General features: G+C 39.0%; 1 protein-coding gene across 10 annotated transcripts in view; it reads right to left on the bottom strand.

The window, feature by feature from the left end:
- IPCEF1 (interaction protein for cytohesin exchange factors 1) overlaps positions 1–17,989 on the bottom strand; it is a 242,684-nt gene that overhangs the window by 122,686 nt on the left and 102,009 nt on the right. For all 10 annotated transcript variants that reach the window (XM_008263713.4, XM_051854213.2, XM_051854215.2 and 7 more), the window contains exon 2: positions 9,675–9,718. The gene's annotated coding sequence lies outside the window, so the exon portion shown is untranslated. The remainder of the gene's footprint in view (positions 1–9,674; positions 9,719–17,989) is intronic.

Raw genomic sequence — 17,989 nt, 5'->3', positions numbered from 1 at the left:
ATTCGACTGAACCCCCTTCCCACCCTCGTGAGTAGACAGATAAACCCCCATTTAACAGGGGTCTCTGTAGGGAAGCATCACTGGTTAGAAGGAAGTCAGAAAAAGAGAAATAATTACAAAATCTTCCAGTGGTTTACACTCATTGCTCTGTAAATTGGAGCTGAAATTCTTTTGTCTGGCTAGCTCTTTCATTAGGAAATATCTTTTTCATGAACCTCTTAATTTTGCAATGGTAGTTACCAAATCTAGTCAGACAAGAAAGGTAGAGGCCATATGGAAACTTACAGCTGTGCATAATCACAGGAAAGACACTTTTATCAAAAATGGGCACTTGCTCTTGGAGCCCATTGGAATAGGATATTTTGCAGAATTATTTACGAACCGGTTTCTCTCTTCACATTGGCTCTGGAAAGTATATTACCTATACTTTTAGAGATGGAGAAACTGACACAAACATCAGGTAAATAGTCTACAGAGCTTGCAAAGCATAAAGCCAGAATTTGAATTCAGGTCTTCAAACTCCAAGCCCAGGGCCCACTGATCATTGCAGTGCTGTCTCTTAGACTAATCTCTGCCTTTTCAACTTACCAGCATGATTAACTTTTCTGCACCTCTTCTAAAATGAATAAGCCCCATAATTCTCATAGACACTCCAAGTCAGGCATACAGTAGGCACCTCATAAATACCTGCTGATTTTATTGATCCTGCCTCAACTTTAGGACAAATTATTGTGGGTAGACTACTTACCAGTTGTGGGCAATTCTCAGAGACATCCCACGGTTCCATGTGGAATCACAGATCAGCTGCCACTGAGTAGTTTTGAAGGATCAGGCCAGCAACACCCATACCTCCCAGCAGGAGACACTGGAGAGCCAAGTGCACTTTGTTTTGGAATTGTATATCCTTGCCAAAATGCCATCGAGAAAGAACATGGGCTACTTTCTGGCTGGACTCCTCAAAGGGAAGCTTGTTGAATCTAAGGCTTCCATCCCTACCATCCTGCCACCAATATGGGCAAAGGGGTCTCAATATATCATTCGCTGACACTTCTGGGTCTCCTAAATTCTTTTTTTATTATTATTTTAAAGGTAGAGTTACAGAAAGACAGAGAGAGACAGAGAGAGAGCCAGAGAGAGAGAGAGATAGAGAGAGATCTTTCATCCACCAATTCACTCCCCAAATGCCTGTTGGACCAGGCTGAAGCCAGGAGCTTCTTCCATGTCTCCCTCATGGGCACAAGGGCCTAAGCACTTGGGCCATCTTCTACTGCTTTCCCAGCACATAAGCAGGGAGCTGGATCAGAAGTGCAGCAGCCGGGTCTTGAGCTAGTGCCCATGTGAGATGCTGGCGCTACCGAAGGCAGACCACAGCACTGGCCCCTCTCCTAAATTTCTAAAGCAAGAATGAGAGATGAAGCCAAGATACACCTTTTTAATTTTTAGGAAAAATTGCTAAATTAAAGTCATTCTTAACTATTCCCAGAACCGAGATATCTGTTCACACAATCCACTTAAGTTAATGTTTTCAAGAATCCATCGGCTTTCTTGAGAATCATAACATGTATGCAAAGAGACACCTAGTGGAAGAACAGGTAAGTACAGCATTCAGTTTAGGTAAGATTAAAACATCAGATTCCTCAGTTTAACATTCTCTTGATTTCAGTAGAGCATTTTTTTTAAACTATTGGAATCATAAGCCAAGATATCTAAGTTTTACAGAAGAAAATTTTGCATTTATTTCTCAATGAAATGTTTGCTTTTTGTTTTTAAATTCAGACTACCTTATTGTATAAAATCCTGAGAACTACAAAAATTACAGATTGTGCTTGACCAGCCACTTTAGTTCACCTTTCTCTGAACACATGCACTTTGTATTTCCACCCTTCTATGGAGTAAATGTGTGATTTTCCATTTGTCTTTGGGTTGCTTTAATCTTGCTCTTAATTAAGTACAGCCAATGGTTTTTTATTTTCCATCCAGCCTCCTGTGGTCCACCTAGCTTCCTGTGGTTCACCCATTCTCCTTATTACATACTCACTTTCTCACTCACACCTCACCTACACACTGAACTAGACCCACCTCCTCACCCTCGGCTTGCATATGCACCTGCCTCTCACTCCCTGCCCTAGATAACTTCATCTGACCTTAAAATCCTGTCATCAAAATACAAAAGAATCATTTTTTTTTCCTTTGCTCCACGCTGCTATTTGAAAAACTTTTAACATAACAAATGTTTAAGTAGATACATTTATTTGCAAAGTATACGCTCCCGAAGGCTCCAGGTCACAGGATTGTAGATCTGAAAGAGGAACCTGTGCTCTAGTAGACTGACATGTACAAAGTCCGACTACTCAGACCGCTGTGCTGTAAAGAGCCACACCTTGTGCACAGGCCCAGGAGAACGAGGCACCTTGTGCAGAAACGGAAATCATGAGACGGCAAGTCTCCAGGTGTGAATGCAAAACTTTCCCCTGGTGCAGACCCCCCAATGCAGTCACGCCAGCTACAGCCACACTTAGCAAAGATGCTCCGCCAAAGGCAAGCCCTTCCCAAACTCCTGTCATGGCCAAACAAAGAGGGCCCTGGGCCATTGTCAGTGAGTACAGAGTTCTTTAATTCTTCTGTCTCATAGGTAATGGTGGAATGTTGAGGCTTTTTTTCTGTAATCTTAGGAATAAACCAAAGAGGTCCATAATCATTTGATAAAGTTCTATTAAAATCCGCTAAAAAATAGTAAAAGTTACAATGATTAAAATGTAAAAAATTAATACTGCCAATGTTTTCAGATGCCAGTTTTACAAATGGAAAAATCTACATATTCATTATTAAAATTAACAGATCAACATAGTCTTTTTTTTTAAGATTTATCTATTCATTTGAAAGTCAGAATTACACAGAGAGCAGAGGCAGAGAGAGAGAAAGGTCGTCCATCCAATGGTCCACTCCCCAATTGGCCACAACAGCCAGAGCTGCACCAATCCGAAGCCAGAAGCCAGGAACTTCTTCTGGGTCTCCCATGCAGATGCAGGGGCCCAAGGACTTGAGCCATCTTCCACTGCTTTCCCAGGCCATAGCAGAGAGCATTATTAGAAGTGGAGCAGCCAGGTCTCGAACCTGCACCCATATGGGATGCCAGCACTTCAGGCCAGGGCATTAACCCACTGAGCCATAGCGCCAAACCCTCAACAAAGTCTTATACATTGATGAATTCCTTCTAATGTATTTGAAATCTTATGTTGTTGGATTAAAGTATTTCAAAAAATTATTATACATACATTATATACACAAAATGGAAAAATATATTATTGATTTCCAAAAAAATAGAAAATATAGCCTTCATAAACACATAAATATTTTGTCTTAAAATATATCAAGAAATCATGAATCTCACAACTGGAGACAAATAACAGCAAGTGCAGTTGAAGTCTATGGCATACCTCTCTCAACAATTAATAGCTTTTGGGGGCCGGCGCTGCAGCACAGCGGGCTAAAGCCCTGGCCTGAAGTGCCAGCATCCCACATGGGCACTGGTCCTAGTCCCGGCAGCTCCTCTTCTGATCCAGCTCTCTGCTATGGCCTGGGAAAGCAGTAGAAGATGGCCCAAGTCCTTGGGCTCCTGCACCCACATGGGAGACATGGCTCCTGGCTTCGGATAGGCTCAGCTCTGGCTGTTGCAGCCAATTGGGGAGTGGACCATCGGATGGAAGACCTCTCTCTCTGTCTCCACCTCTCTCTGTAACTCTGTCTTTCAAATAAATAAAATAATTCTTTAAAAAAACATTAATAGCTTGAGCAGACAATGAATAAACAGATATACAGAGGATCCAAATGACACAAATTAGTAAACTCAGACTATTGGATCCATAAACTTTACACATGAAAAACAGAGAATGCATACTCATTTCTTTTTTTTTTTTTTTTTTTGACAGGCAGAGTGGACAGTGAGAGAGAGAGACAGAGAGAAAGGTCTTCCTTTGCCGTTGGTTCACCCTCCAATGGCCGCTGCGGCCGGCACCCCGCGCTGATCCAAAGGCAGGAGCCAGGTGCTTTTCCTGGTCTCCCATGGGGTGCAGGGCCCAAGCACTTGGGCCATCCTCCACTGCACTCCCTGGCCACAGCAGAGAGCTGGCCTGGAAGAGGGGCAACCGGGACAGAATCCAGCGCCCCGACCGGGACTAGAACCGGGTGTGCCGGCGCTGCAAGGCAGAGGATTAGCCTAGTGAGCCGCAGCACCAGCACTCGTTTCTAATACATGTTGTATATTGTAAAAACTGACAAAGTGCCATATTATTAAGGAAGCCTGAATAAATTCTAATCTCAGTTTAACACAGATTATATTCCTGGCAAAAATGCTTTAATTATATAACTTAATAATGAAATCATAGCTTTAAAAAGTCTATATGTCCAGAAACTAAATCTCACACTACTAAAATAAGTTGGGTAAAAACAGAAATCAAGTGTAAAATTTTTATAGTTTATCACCATTGAAAACACATGCATTTGGGGAGGAAATTCATTCTTCAAATACACTTATCCAAAAAAAAAAAAAAGGATAAAAGCATATAAAGGGGCTCAACACATGAGCTTTTAAAAATAGTAAAACAACAAACCCAAGGAAGCAATAAGAAAGCTAAGAGCAGAAATCAATGACGTAAGTATAAAAAGGATCAACAAAACCAAAATCTAGTTCTTTGGGAAATAATTGATAAGATAGAAATCTAGAACAATTATGAAAGGGGGACAATGAGATACAAAAAAATAACTTCCCAAATTACAACACTCAATTTGCCAAATACTGAGCCTGCAATTTTTAACTCCAAAAATTTCATTTGGTAGCAAGTAAATAGTTAACAAGAAATTTAACAAGATACAGAGATTGCCTGATAATTTATCTTGCAACCTTGCTCTCTTGAAAATAATAAAATATTCCTTGCCCAATCTAACTTATATTTTCATACATTGACCAGTGGCAATAGAAACTCTAAATAAAAGAAGAAACAAATTATTAAGGAAATCATAGAAACACTTGGCCCATAATTTTTCCAGGCACATGACCTAACATTGAAAGACTATAACACAAAGGACAATTACATATATTCAAAATCAAACAGCAAATTATTGTCAGGTTTCAGAACCTGCTGCTTCCTTCCACTTATTAATTCTATGCCCTTCTTATAGGGGTTCCCATTTCTCAGTGATCACCAGAAGGGCTACTTATTTAGACACTTATTCATTTTGTTTGACAGGCTTCTTTTACTCTTTCCCTCCTTGTAGGACTATCAGTCATAGGCTACAATGTAGGAACCAGCATATGGCCAAGGTGGGCCACCAGTTCACTTATCCATTCTTTCATCAAATATGTATTGACTGAGTATGAGCTTCCAACAGTTTTAGGGCCTGAATATACTATATTGAACATTATAGATAATATTTCCTTCCCTAATGAGCTTTGCACTTCACAGGAGTAAGAAAACAATTAATAGTAGTAACTAAAATAAACAGTATATTAGATGGAGATAAATGACGAAGAATAAAATAGAGAAGTATAGTTCAGAGGGTTGCTGTTTTACAAAGGTGGCAAGACACAGCCTCACAAACAGCTGACATGTGGGTAAACTCTTGCAAGAGGTGAGGAGACACCTGGTTACCAAGTGTGGAGAAATCCAGATCTAGAGAGCGCCCAAGCAAACACCCCTGGCTGCGACTGGCAGGTATGAGGGACACCACGAGTAGGCAGCCAGCACAGCTAAGACTGGGTGAATGATGGGAGGAGAATGGTAAAAGATGAGCAGATGCATACTGGAGGCCAGATCGTGCCTCCAGTTCATGGGTGGTCTTTTAAGCCATGGTGGAAGACATTTGTTTTCCTTGAAGTGAAACAGGCAAGTTTTACAGGGTTTTGATCGAACAAACAGATCTGAAGCTCTGGCTTCAGCATTGGGAACAGGCAGCAACAAAGATAAAAAAAAAAAAAAAAAAAAAAACAGAGACTACTATAATGATCCAAAGTAGAAATGATAACACCTCGGACCAGAGTGATAGAAGTGGAAAGAAGTAGATAGATCAGAGCACTTGTCTCTTTAGCTGCAATGATCGTTTCAGAAAAGTATACATGAATGAAATCAAGCTCATCAGGAAATCTCCTTGAAATACTAGGCAAGAGGCTGTCTTTTTTTGTAAGATTTTAGCTGTGACTGCAATGCATACATGGAGGTAGTAGTGGCCCTCCCAAATACCGGGGGAGGGAATAGGTAAAGAAAAAAAACCAAACCAGCAAGAATCAGATCATAGAGAAGGAGAGGAATCAAGAAACCTTCCTACAACACTAAATGCTAAACCCAGACAAGTTTTTTAAGGTTTATACCTGAATACATCTTGTGAAATTTCAAAGATACACAGAGAATTCTGAAAGTTAACAGACAGGATAAAAAGATGTTATCTATAAGGAAACAAAAATAAGAATGGCATTCTATTTCTCACATACAAATTGAAAGGTTGAGGGGCACTGAGTGATGCCTTTGAAGTTTAGAGTGAAAATAAATTTGCACAGAGGATTCCACATCCAGCCAGACACACAGTCAAGTATGAAGGTGAAATAAAACCTGTTTTATTCCTAAGTCGTATATGAAAATATGGCTTGATGAAATACACCAGTAAAGTGACTGAGTTGGTCAGATCTTCATTAGTTAACTCTGATGCCTGAGAGGAACTCCTTATGAAGGGAGATTTATTTGTTTACAGTTTGGAGGGTCCTAGTCCAAGAGTAGGTGACCGCATTGGTTTAGGCATCTGTGAAGGACATGGGACCCCTAAGAGCACATGGTGACCCGGGAAGCAGAGGAAACTGGAAGCATTCTTAGATTCCATACAGTCTGTCCTCTCGCAAGACTGCCTTCTGAATGAAGCTCCCAGAGGCCTGAAGACCTCCCACTAGGCTCACCTCCTAGATGCCCTAAGTAGGTCAAGTCTCCATCCTCAATCCATCAACCATGAACGTTGACAATAAGACTAGGGAGTTTAAATGTCTGTAGGAGTCTTTTCAAAACATAGTACTGACAAAAAATTAAGGATAAAGACATGGAAGACAAGAAGGAAAAGAACATAAGATTAAGGTTCAGAAGCTCACTCATGGGGGCAGGTACCGGATGCCATGGTTAAGCCACCACCTAGATGCCCACATCCCACAGTGGACTGCTGAAGTGTGAGTCCTGACCCTCCACTCCCGGCCCCAGCTTCCTGCTAATGTTGCACTCTGAAGTGGCAGGTGATGGCTCAAGTATTTGGGTCCCTGTCACTTATATAGGAGACCTCTGGATTCAGTTCTTAGCGCTCAGGCACTTGGGGGAGTGAACCAGCTAATGAGAACACTCTCCCTCCTCCTCCTCCTCTCTCTCTCTCTCTCTCTCTCTCTCTCCCTCTCCCAGAAAATTAAAAGGTTTTAAAAGAAAGCTAAATATTAAATAAAAACAAAGTTCAAATTGTAGATAATAAAATTGTTTCATATTCCTAATTTGATATCCCTTGAACTGATTCTGTACTCAATCATCTCTGTATTTGAACTTACATTTAATTTCATTTAATTTCAAGTTATGGTCTTATTGTAAAGAAAATACTATTAATACAAAAAATATATAAATGTATAGACATATGAGGGTCAAAATATTACCATTTTGTTTCCATTTTTGGATATAATACAAAGTACTTTCACTAATTTCTGGTCAACCACCCTTGTTTTATTTATTCCTAGCTGAAGTTTTTAAAATGTGAAGTTAATTTAAAAATATTAAAATAACTTACCTGCATAATAAAACATTAAAAAATTATGATGTGACTGATTTCAGAAGGAAAGTTATTGCAGGTAGATGTCAAATATGAGAATTTAATGGTATGTTTTATCAAAAAAATTACTAGTTCTGTATATATTTGGTTCTCTCCTCCATAGACACCCAGGAAGAACTCCAGACCCATGCATTTAAGAGAAGCTGTGTGGTTCATCTTGGTCAGCAGGTCTTAGCTGAGGTGACGTGCACCACTGCGAGCCTGGGGAGGACTGTAAGCACTCTACACTCCCCCCATCAAGGCAAACCCCGAAACCAACAATTGCCATGATATTCCACAAGGCAGGGGAACGTGCATCCACCTGCATCCCTGAGTGACTGTGTGGAGGAAGGGAGCCTTCTCAAACTTCCCTTTAATTATTAAGAACTATAAACCTTAAAGAAGAAAATATATGTAGTCATCTATTCTTCCACTTTCAGTACAAGATTTTAAACACAGAGTTTACTTTACAATAAGCCAAAAATTTCTTGGAGTTAAAGTTGTTTCTTTATTAGAGGTAGAAGACTTGTCTACACAAATTTCTATTCTGGGAAAAAATACATGGATACCCAAGATCACTTGGTATTTGGTAACATTAAATTAAAATTAAAACATGACTTTCATAGGCACAGCAAGCCTACTTTCATTTTAGAGTAGGAAAATATAACCTTGTATTCAAAATGTACTTAATAAAACTTCACAATATTCACTGCCCAGGAGTAACATGTCAGAATAATTATACAAGCAATCTACAGAACTCAACATAATCCTAGAGCCAGAAATTGAGGCTCATGTGAATGAGAACTACACATGAACTCTTTGCTCTCACTACACACACTTGAACTAAGAACTATGCCTGCAACATATCAGAGAACTAGATTGGTGAAGTCACTTCACTGTTGCTTCATGATAGCAGTCAAGATGACTAACAAGGTTTCAGAGATAGTTGCAATAAAATTGGAAGTGGTAGGATATACAGACAAGATGAATAATATTCTTACTATTCTCTGGCTCACAGAAAAATATAGTAGTATTTAAATTAATACACTGAGACTAAGAAATTACCCTAACTTCAGTTATATCCATAGAGTCTCAAATGAAGTGCTCTTGATAGATAGCTGTGAGAATGCTTCCCTTGCATTCTGCAGCAAGCCTGGAATTATGCTTCACCTTAAAGAAAGAATTAAACTGAAGTAGGGATGGATCTTCCCATCAGGAGCTTAGACATATAAATCTTTTTAAATCAAGTTGCAAATAGAAAACCAAAAGAATAATGAGAAGAACTACATGTGTATTCACGTAACTCCAGTCTTGCCTAGATCATTAGAGATGAACTTTATATGTGGAACCATCATAAGTTTATTTTACTTTCATATTATAATGTTTAAATATACAAAATTTAATTATTAATAGCTTTAGATCGGTAAGTGCCCTAATACTAGAGCACCTAATACTAGACTCTCTTTTGGGCATCTAACTATACAATTGCTATGAATTAGTTTCTCTCTATAATTATAGTTGTACTATGGTACTTCAATAGCTATGGTGTGTTCTTCAGCCTGAGAGAACCAGAAAAAGTCAACCCATAAATAATGGATGCTTCCCTGAACAGCTCTCTCATCGAAAATAAATCACCACCAAGAATGTGTTTTCAAGAAAAAGCCAGAGGATCAAGTGTAATTGGTAATTTTTCCATATCATTAGGTTCCCTCAGCCTAAATCATAGCCTAGAGAAACACACCTAGGCTATTCTAATTTGGCTCACAAATTAGAATAACACATTGGAATCTGAGTCCTTTGGCTCTTAAATATCATTAAGAGAAACAACTAATTTTGAACAGTTTTCAATTACATACCCAAAAGTTGTGAGGTTCCTTGGTCCAGTTCTACTGCTTTTGATCTATATAAAAGAAGACAAGAAAGGAAGCCATGAGATTTCTGCTTGGACTCAGTGACTAGGAGGAAATCAGCAAACCCCATAAGAGGCAACAAAATAAATTAATCATTATGATAACTATGCAATCTGTCTCCAAGAGAGATCTCACAGAAAAGACGACGACCCAGGTAATAAATTAACAGGAAATCATTAAACTGAGATCCTTGGAGTTGATTTTTTTCTGAAAGACAATGTGACAGCGGAGACAAGCTTTTGCTTAATAGTTAGGATGTTAGTTAGGACACCCATATCTCACATTGGAGCACATGGGTTCAACAACCAGCTCCAGTTCCTGACTCCAGCTTCCTGCTCATGTGGAACGTGGCAGGAAGCAGTGACGGCACACATAATCGAGTTTCTGCCACGCACGGGGAGACACAGATTGAATTCCTGACACCCAGCTTTCCCAGACCTGACCACTGGCCGGCATTTAGGAATCAAACTAGCTGAAAGGATCTCTCTCTCTCTCCCCTCCCCCCGCCCCTTCCTTTCTTCCTGTCTCAAATAAATAGTTTCCTCTCTTCTTGTCTCTGTTTAAAGGATTTTTAAGATAAAACTAAACATTGTCCTAAATCTTTGAGTATCTCCCAAGATATACAAAGAGGCTTCAAAAAGTTCATGGAAAATGGAACTAAAAGATTTTCATGAATGTTTGGAGCCACCTCATAATTTCACTTGACTTTATTTTTTTAACTTTTATTTAATAAATATAAATTTCCAAATACAGCTTTTGGATTACAGTGGCTTTTCCCCCCAATAACGTCCCTCCCACCAGCAACCCTCCCATCTCCTGCTCCCTTCCTCATCCCATTCACATCAAGATTCATTTTCAATTCTCTTTATATACAGAAGATCAATTTAGTATATATTAAGTAAAGATTTCAACAGTTTGCACCCACACAGAAACACAAAGTGTAAAATCCTAGTTATAGCATTAATTCACATTGTACATCACATTAAGGACAAAGATCCTACATGTGGAGTAAGTGCACAGTGACTCCTGTTGTTGATTTAACAATTGACACTCTTGTTTATGGCATCAGTAATCACCCTAGGTTCTTGTCATGAGTTGCCAAGGCTATGGAAGCCTTTCGAATTCGCCAACTCCAATCTTATTTATACAAGGTCATAGTCAAAGTGGAAGTTCTCTCCTCCCTTCAGAGAAAGGTACCCCTTTCCTTGATGGCCTGTTCTTTCCGCTGGGATCTCACTCACAGAGATCTTTCATTTAGGTTTTCTTTTCTTTTCTTTTCTTTTTTTTTTTTTTTTTTTTTTTTTTGCCAGAGTGTCTTGACTTTGCATTCCTGAAATACTCTCATGGGCTTTTTAGCCAGATCTGAATGCCTTAAGGGCTGATTCTGAGGCCAGAGTGCTGTTTAGGACATCTGCCATTCTATGGGTCTGCTGAATTTCACTTGAATTTAAATACCTCCAAAGATGTGCACATTGATTTAGAACTTCTGTTTCACTGAAATGTTCTGGGAAAATGTTTCAAATAAATAATAATCCTACTTGTTAGCTAAACCGCAAATTTAAAGAACTTGAATTCTTCCTCTTTTTAACCTATACATTTGTATTTCACAGTAAAATAACATGGTAGATGGGCAGACATTGCAGCACAGCAGGGTAAGTGCCACTTGAGACACCCCATCCCATATCAGATTGCCTGGCTCAAGTCTGCACAATTCAGCTTCAGACCCAGCTTCCTGCTAAGTGCCTGGAAAGGCAGCAGAGGATGGCTCAAAAGATTGGGTCCTTGACACCCACATGGGAGACCTGGATGGAGCTCCTGGCTCCTGGTTTCAAACTGGCCCTACCCTGGATGTTGTGGGCATTTGGGGTGTGAACCAGCAGATAGGAGTGTGTGTGTGTGTGTGTGGGAAAGAAAGAGAAAGATTCTGCCTTTCAAATAAATACATCTTTAAAAAAAACAAGATGGTAGAAAGCATGATCAGAAAAGGATGTGCTAATATTCCAAGGTCTGTATTTTAAGAACTAAGCTAGTTGAGTATTTGATTTTTTCACTTTTCACATCTTTCTCCAATGTTTTGACCTTGGAAATGTTCAAATGCCATTTTAAAAAGAGTTGTAGGAAGAGTTACCAGTGAACAAATAGTTTCACCTCAATTCCCAAATTATTAACATGTTGCCAGTTTTTATTTTAAGATTTTATTTATTTATTTATTTGAGAGGTAGAGTTATAGACAGAGAGAGGGAGAGGTCTTCCATTCACTGGTTCACTCCCCAAATGACTATAATGGCTAGAACTGAGCCAATCTGAAGCCAGGCGCCTCCTCTTAGACTCCCATGTGGATGCAGGGGCCCAAGCACAAGGGCCATCTTCTACTGCTTTCTCAGACCATAGCAGAGAGCTGGATTGGAAGAGGAGCAGCTGGGACACAAACCAGTGCCCATATGGGATGCCAACACCACAGGCAGAGGCTTAATGTACTATGCCACAGCGCCAGCCCTGCTGGATTTTTTTTTTATCTTTGTCTGTATAAATACTTGGCAGAATCATTAGAGGGTTAGTGGCAGACATGAAGACATTTCATCCCTAAATACTTCAGCATCTACTTCCTAAGAACAATTGCTCTACTTAGTTATACAGTAATGATCACAGGCAGGGAATTTTAAATTGCTACGATGATCTAATACAGTTATTATTCAGTTAAAATTTACCCAATTGTCTCAACAGTTGCCTTCTCAGTTTGGAGGGTTTTATATTAATTTGCTTATATTCAGTATCCAAGCAAGAATAGCCATGGCCATGGTTGTGCATCTATTATCACCTCTTATCTTTGGTAACCGACATATTTACAGAGTGCTGGCCAGTTGCTTTGCATAACATCCTTTACTCTGGATTTCTGAATCAAGCTCAGATTGAACACTTTTGGCAAAGAGACTTGCAGGTTGGAATCCTTATCTTCTTTTTATAGGTTAGACAAAGCACATAACAGGTTAGATTAATATTTTCTTTGAATCCTTAATAACACTTAATAATTGCCCCCTTTTGAAGTGAATTTCATGTCACAGTTTATAGTTCACAACATCCTTTAAAAATGGATTATTTTTTCAATTTGCACTGCCACCCAGACAGGTATTTTCTTTAATTATTTTCTCTTTTTAAATGGAAATGTATCCAAGTTCCCATGATCAGTAAGACTGTTTCCATAGCCAAAATATAAGTGCAGAAGGAATGCACATCTCACCCTAACATCAGAAACTCTATTTGCATGTCAAATAAATCTAGATACTCTTTTTCTGTGCCCCATATTGCCCATTGTCCAAACTCTATGACTTAGTTTTTATTTTGCTGTACTATACTACAAGGTAGTATGTTATGTTTCATCTAAATATTTTCAAACTATAATAATTTGAAATTACAATAGCTAAACCAGAAACAGTGTAAAAAGTGTAAAAGTAAATGAATGTTAGCTATATTGAATGTCAAATCATTGGCTTCTGCTCCTATTTTTGTCTAATTTGGTTTAAGTAATAACTTATCAGCACTTCCTTTCTCCCCAGAGCAAGACTTTAATGCCCCTTCCTTCTACTTCCCAAAGCAGTGAACAAAAGCATTTCATGATGTAGTAATCAGCTTTCTTACCAGAACTTCTTAGTATATAAAATTAGGTAACTTCCCTTATTTTCTTTTTGCCTTTGGGTTTTGCATTCCCAGCGACATTTAGTTTAGGGTCAAGTCAAGCAAAATTTGGGAATCAACATGTGCAACTTGAGTTGCAACCAATAACATGAATTTCTAAGTAGACACTCCAGCCAGCAAGAGCCCAAACAGGTTTTCTCATCCTATAGTTCTAGGCTACTAAGCAAAGAGAAAGTCAGACAATGTTTATAGTCACACTGAAATTTAAAAAGCAACACCACCCAAGTCCAGGTCAGGATGACTGCAGATGCTTATCTGGGTGGGATTAGACTCAGATACACTATCTGAATCAATCTGAGTTTGGGAAGATCTTGAAGAAAATTGGCTGTTATTTTCCACAGATAAAAACCACTTTACCACCTCCTGAAAGCCTCAGGCTGAGATGACAAATCAAAATCCATTTACTGCTTCATCCATGCACAATTTCCCTAACACTCCAGGATTCGAATATCTTGTTTCAAAGTAAAAGAGTAATTTAAAATGCCTGAATAATGACTGTGATATTGTTGTCCTTGTCTGTGCTCAATTTCATAGAAAATGGGGGGCAAAGTCCTAAAAAAAAAAAAAAATCAAAGAAGGAACTGAACTCTTTTCTATGTGCACAGAGTTCTTCAAGTTTAACATTTCCTCTTGAATTAGCATTTTATGCACTCCCTTAAAAGAAAATCTATGCTTTAATCCTAGGAAAAGCATTATTCTCATTCTTCATTGGAATTAGTTTTTAGGCCAAATACTATAAAGGAACCTGCATTGAAGATTATGCCTTGAATAAATAAATTATGGCAATACCGAGTGGCAAAAAAAAAAGTTTTTCCCACTATGGAGTCTTTAATAGAACATGTATCATTCATTTTTCCACACTAACCCTCAACAGATTCCTATTATCTTCAAGTAATAATAAGAGGCTGCCTGCAGTTAATTCAATCACTGTAATTTCCTAAGAAATAAAGACTGATGTCTATTGAAAATTCTTCCAATTATATCTTTTGAACAGGAGTTCAAAACTGTTAAAATTACTACTTTCAATGGTATATTAACCTCCTCAAGTGTTATTAGTTATTCCCACAATCTTCCTAAAGCAAAGAATGACATTAGTGCCCAATTTTTTATTCAGTAAAAATTCAACTTTGAGACATAATTATTTTTTAAAACTTCACTCAAGTTCATCTCACTTCAGGTTTAATCTAACAGAATTTCTCTACTTCAAAACAAAAATAGGGCCAAGCGTATTTTGTCACATTATGTAAGATTAAACCCTGTAACCACTTGAAAATTATTAGACAATAAGCAGATAAAATAAAGGAATGTCACGAAAGAAACCCTGATAAATAATAATAGCTAATTACATTAAGCTCTGATTACCATTTCACTTGTGCAGTGTGTGCTCAATGCTGTGCTTGCATTAATCATTCAGTTTACACAAAACTGTGAAATTGGTGCTGTCTGTATTCCCACCTGATGGATGCAGACCCCCACCCTGATATCTGCTCCTCCGTGGCCTGGTCTGAAGTATAGTCAGTAGCCACCCTACTATTCACAGGACTGTCCCCAACCTCCTCTACACACCTACCCCCCTGCCTCACCCCCACTCAAACATCCCCCCCCACACACACACACATTCCTGTTTATGATCATTGCTTTGTCCAAGAACATCCACAGTAACACACACTTTTCTTTGAACACAGCTTGGGGAACAGACAGCAAATGAGGGTCTGGGTCCTTGGATTCTGCTCCAAGAGCCACAGCCTCTTCCCATGCTGCCAGACTACAGTGATCCTCTTAGCTTTGGCTGGGAGCCCATGCTCATCCCAGACCCTTTGGGGACCTTCAGTCCCATCAGAGTCATACCTGTGTGTGTCTAAACCACAACTGCAGAAAAGTTTAGACCTCCCTTCTCTCCAAGGTTGGACCTCATGCAATGCACCCACTCATGTCTCTGAGCCCTGAACCTCCTGCACTGGTCTGGCTGTTCACCAAATGCCATGGACAGCCAGGAAGTGACCCTGGCCAAGCACACATGCATATCAGGCGGGCTGGGTGCTGGCTAATTTAGCAGGTCATGTCACATACTCTCTCCCCTGAACTGTACAAAACAAGAAGTTCCAAATATCAGCTGTATAAAGGAGCCACAATTATGATACTCAAACTTTTCAATGTTTTCAGTCTAATACATCATGAAATGTATGCATATATTTGATGAGGAAAAAGCAAAGGACAGAGAGAAAGGAATAAAAGGAAAATGAAGGGAAGGGAGCTCTTTGGGGGTGAGTACATTCTATGGAGTGTTACTGTAGGACTTGGACCAACCAAAAGGCAGCCAGGAGAGGAGGCAGGGGAAGGAAACCAACATTAAAAAATAAATAAATAAAAAGGGCGGGAAGATGGCAGGAGAGTGCAGAAAACAAACTTCACTTCTCGGTTTTGCCATTCTCTTCTCTGGTTCTCTCATGTGCCAATATCAGGTCTTACAACCTCGTTAGCCTGCCCTAAAGCTCTACTGCATGGCCAAGAACCTCCCAGAGGATTCACTGATGTTGACTATAAATATCCAAGCAAAATTGTCCTACTGTTCCTCTCCCTGACCAAAACGTGTGTGCCATGTAACATGCTGTTAACATATCAGCACTGATACTTAGGGAAAAGACGGAAGTAACATTGGAGGAAAAGAGGCTGAAGAGGCCCCCGACAGTGGTAGAAGGGAGGCTTGATGCAGATGTTCAATGTATATTAAACAATCATTCTGCACCTCTTCTTCCCTACTGGGTGCATATCATTGTATTTCTAGTTGTTTGGCTCTTCTTACCAACAGCAGGTTACTCACTTGTTATGAGCATATTTTTAAGCCCAAAAGTGTCACAGACATATGACAAGAGGGACACACTCTTGAGCAATGTTCATTCGGGGTTCTTGTTTATCATGGCCCTACTTTAAGATAGTAATAGATGTAATAGATGAGGGTACCATCTATTCCAATTTTTATGAAATTAAGCCATTTCGGTATTTACAAATACATATTTGCATCATTGTAAACTTGAACATGCAAAAGAAAAAAGTGAATGAGAAGCAACCACAGTCTGATAATCCACAGGTACCACTCTTAAATAGATTTCTGTTTCTTGTTCCATTTCCTTCTATATTCTGAAATTTTGTGACTTAATCAGAGGTAGTCTGTATATACAGCTTCGTGTCTGTAAGTCCTAATCTTACAGCTCTGCATAGATGGGGATTAGAGCTAACAGCTGAATTGCTCAACAAGTCACATTCTTTCAAAACTGCAGAGACCCCAGCATTCCACTAACTTTATCAGGCATGTACAAGATTTTGGACAGGACCCTAATAAGTCATAGTGATCCAAAGAACATTCTTTCCTTATCTCAATTATTGAGCATGAAGTCCCAGGGTGCAGGATAATGTGAAAGTCCACATGTGCATGTTCAGTGTTTTAGATCAGCATACAAAGCCTAGAAGAGCTTTATGATAATAAGACCAGTACCACTGCTGCGGGTCCATGGATGCGGCCATGGCAAATATTTCATTGTACATTCTTTTAGGGAAAAGCTACATAAATAGCTAAATACAAAGACTGAACTGAAGATTCACTGTTGGTAGGAAAATATAGGATTCAGGATCCTCCAACTCAATTTTAGAGAACTATTAAAATTTTTTTCTCAGAAGAAATTTCAAGGAGAAACTACAAAGTATATTTTAATAAGCTTCCACTTACACACTACTTTGTTTCCCAAATTGCACCCAAAACGTCTTCTTAGAATCAGTTTGTAGAGAATTTCTGAATAAAAAACTAAACTTAAGCCAGAAGTCTAACTTTAACTTTCCAAACATTTCATGAGCTATTATAGTCAATTATATAATCTCAAATCAAGAGGACATTTTTATTTGTTCATGGGAGAAACAGACTGTGCCCAACTCATTCAACTGAAAAATGACTCAAACCCAAATAAAGCAAAGAAAAATAGAGTGCAATTTTCTTTTAAAGAAGGAAGAACTGTTAAGTGTCTCTTCTCCTTTCAACAGAGAATGAGTAATCTCTGTCATGGATACCAACATCAGTACTACATACACATGCACACACACACACACACACACACACACGTAAGCAGAGGAAGAAAAGATGCCAGTGTTTCTATTTTCCAGTAGGAGAACTCACAGAACTCAGAGGAAACACTGATATTTCTTTCCCAGAAAGGTTGTGAATCATCCATGCCCTAAAATGCTATTGTCAGGGGCCAGACTCCTTCCTACACCTTTACCTACCCATCTTCCCTCAAGTGCTGTATCAGGTCAGGCACCTCTTCTTTACCCACCAATAATTAGGGTTCTAAGCAGGTGGGAGAAGAGACCACGTGAGGGCTATTGGGCATCCAGGTGGGGTGGGTGAGTCCATACTTCTTGGTTTCACTCTAAACTGCAAGGTAGTTTTCATTCCAATAAAGAGTCCTATGGTTTTTTTTTTTTTTTAATCTTTAGAAAATCATGTCTATGATTTTCTAATTTATTTTCCCAAAATGTAAGAATTCTGTGACTGAATAATATATAAAATTTGCCAGTTG

Source organism: Oryctolagus cuniculus, chromosome 5 (genome assembly GCF_964237555.1).
Source record: "Oryctolagus cuniculus chromosome 5, mOryCun1.1, whole genome shotgun sequence".
In the NCBI taxonomy this organism is placed as follows: domain Eukaryota; kingdom Metazoa; phylum Chordata; class Mammalia; order Lagomorpha; family Leporidae; genus Oryctolagus; species Oryctolagus cuniculus.
This window is presented reverse-complemented; position numbering and strand designations above follow the sequence as displayed.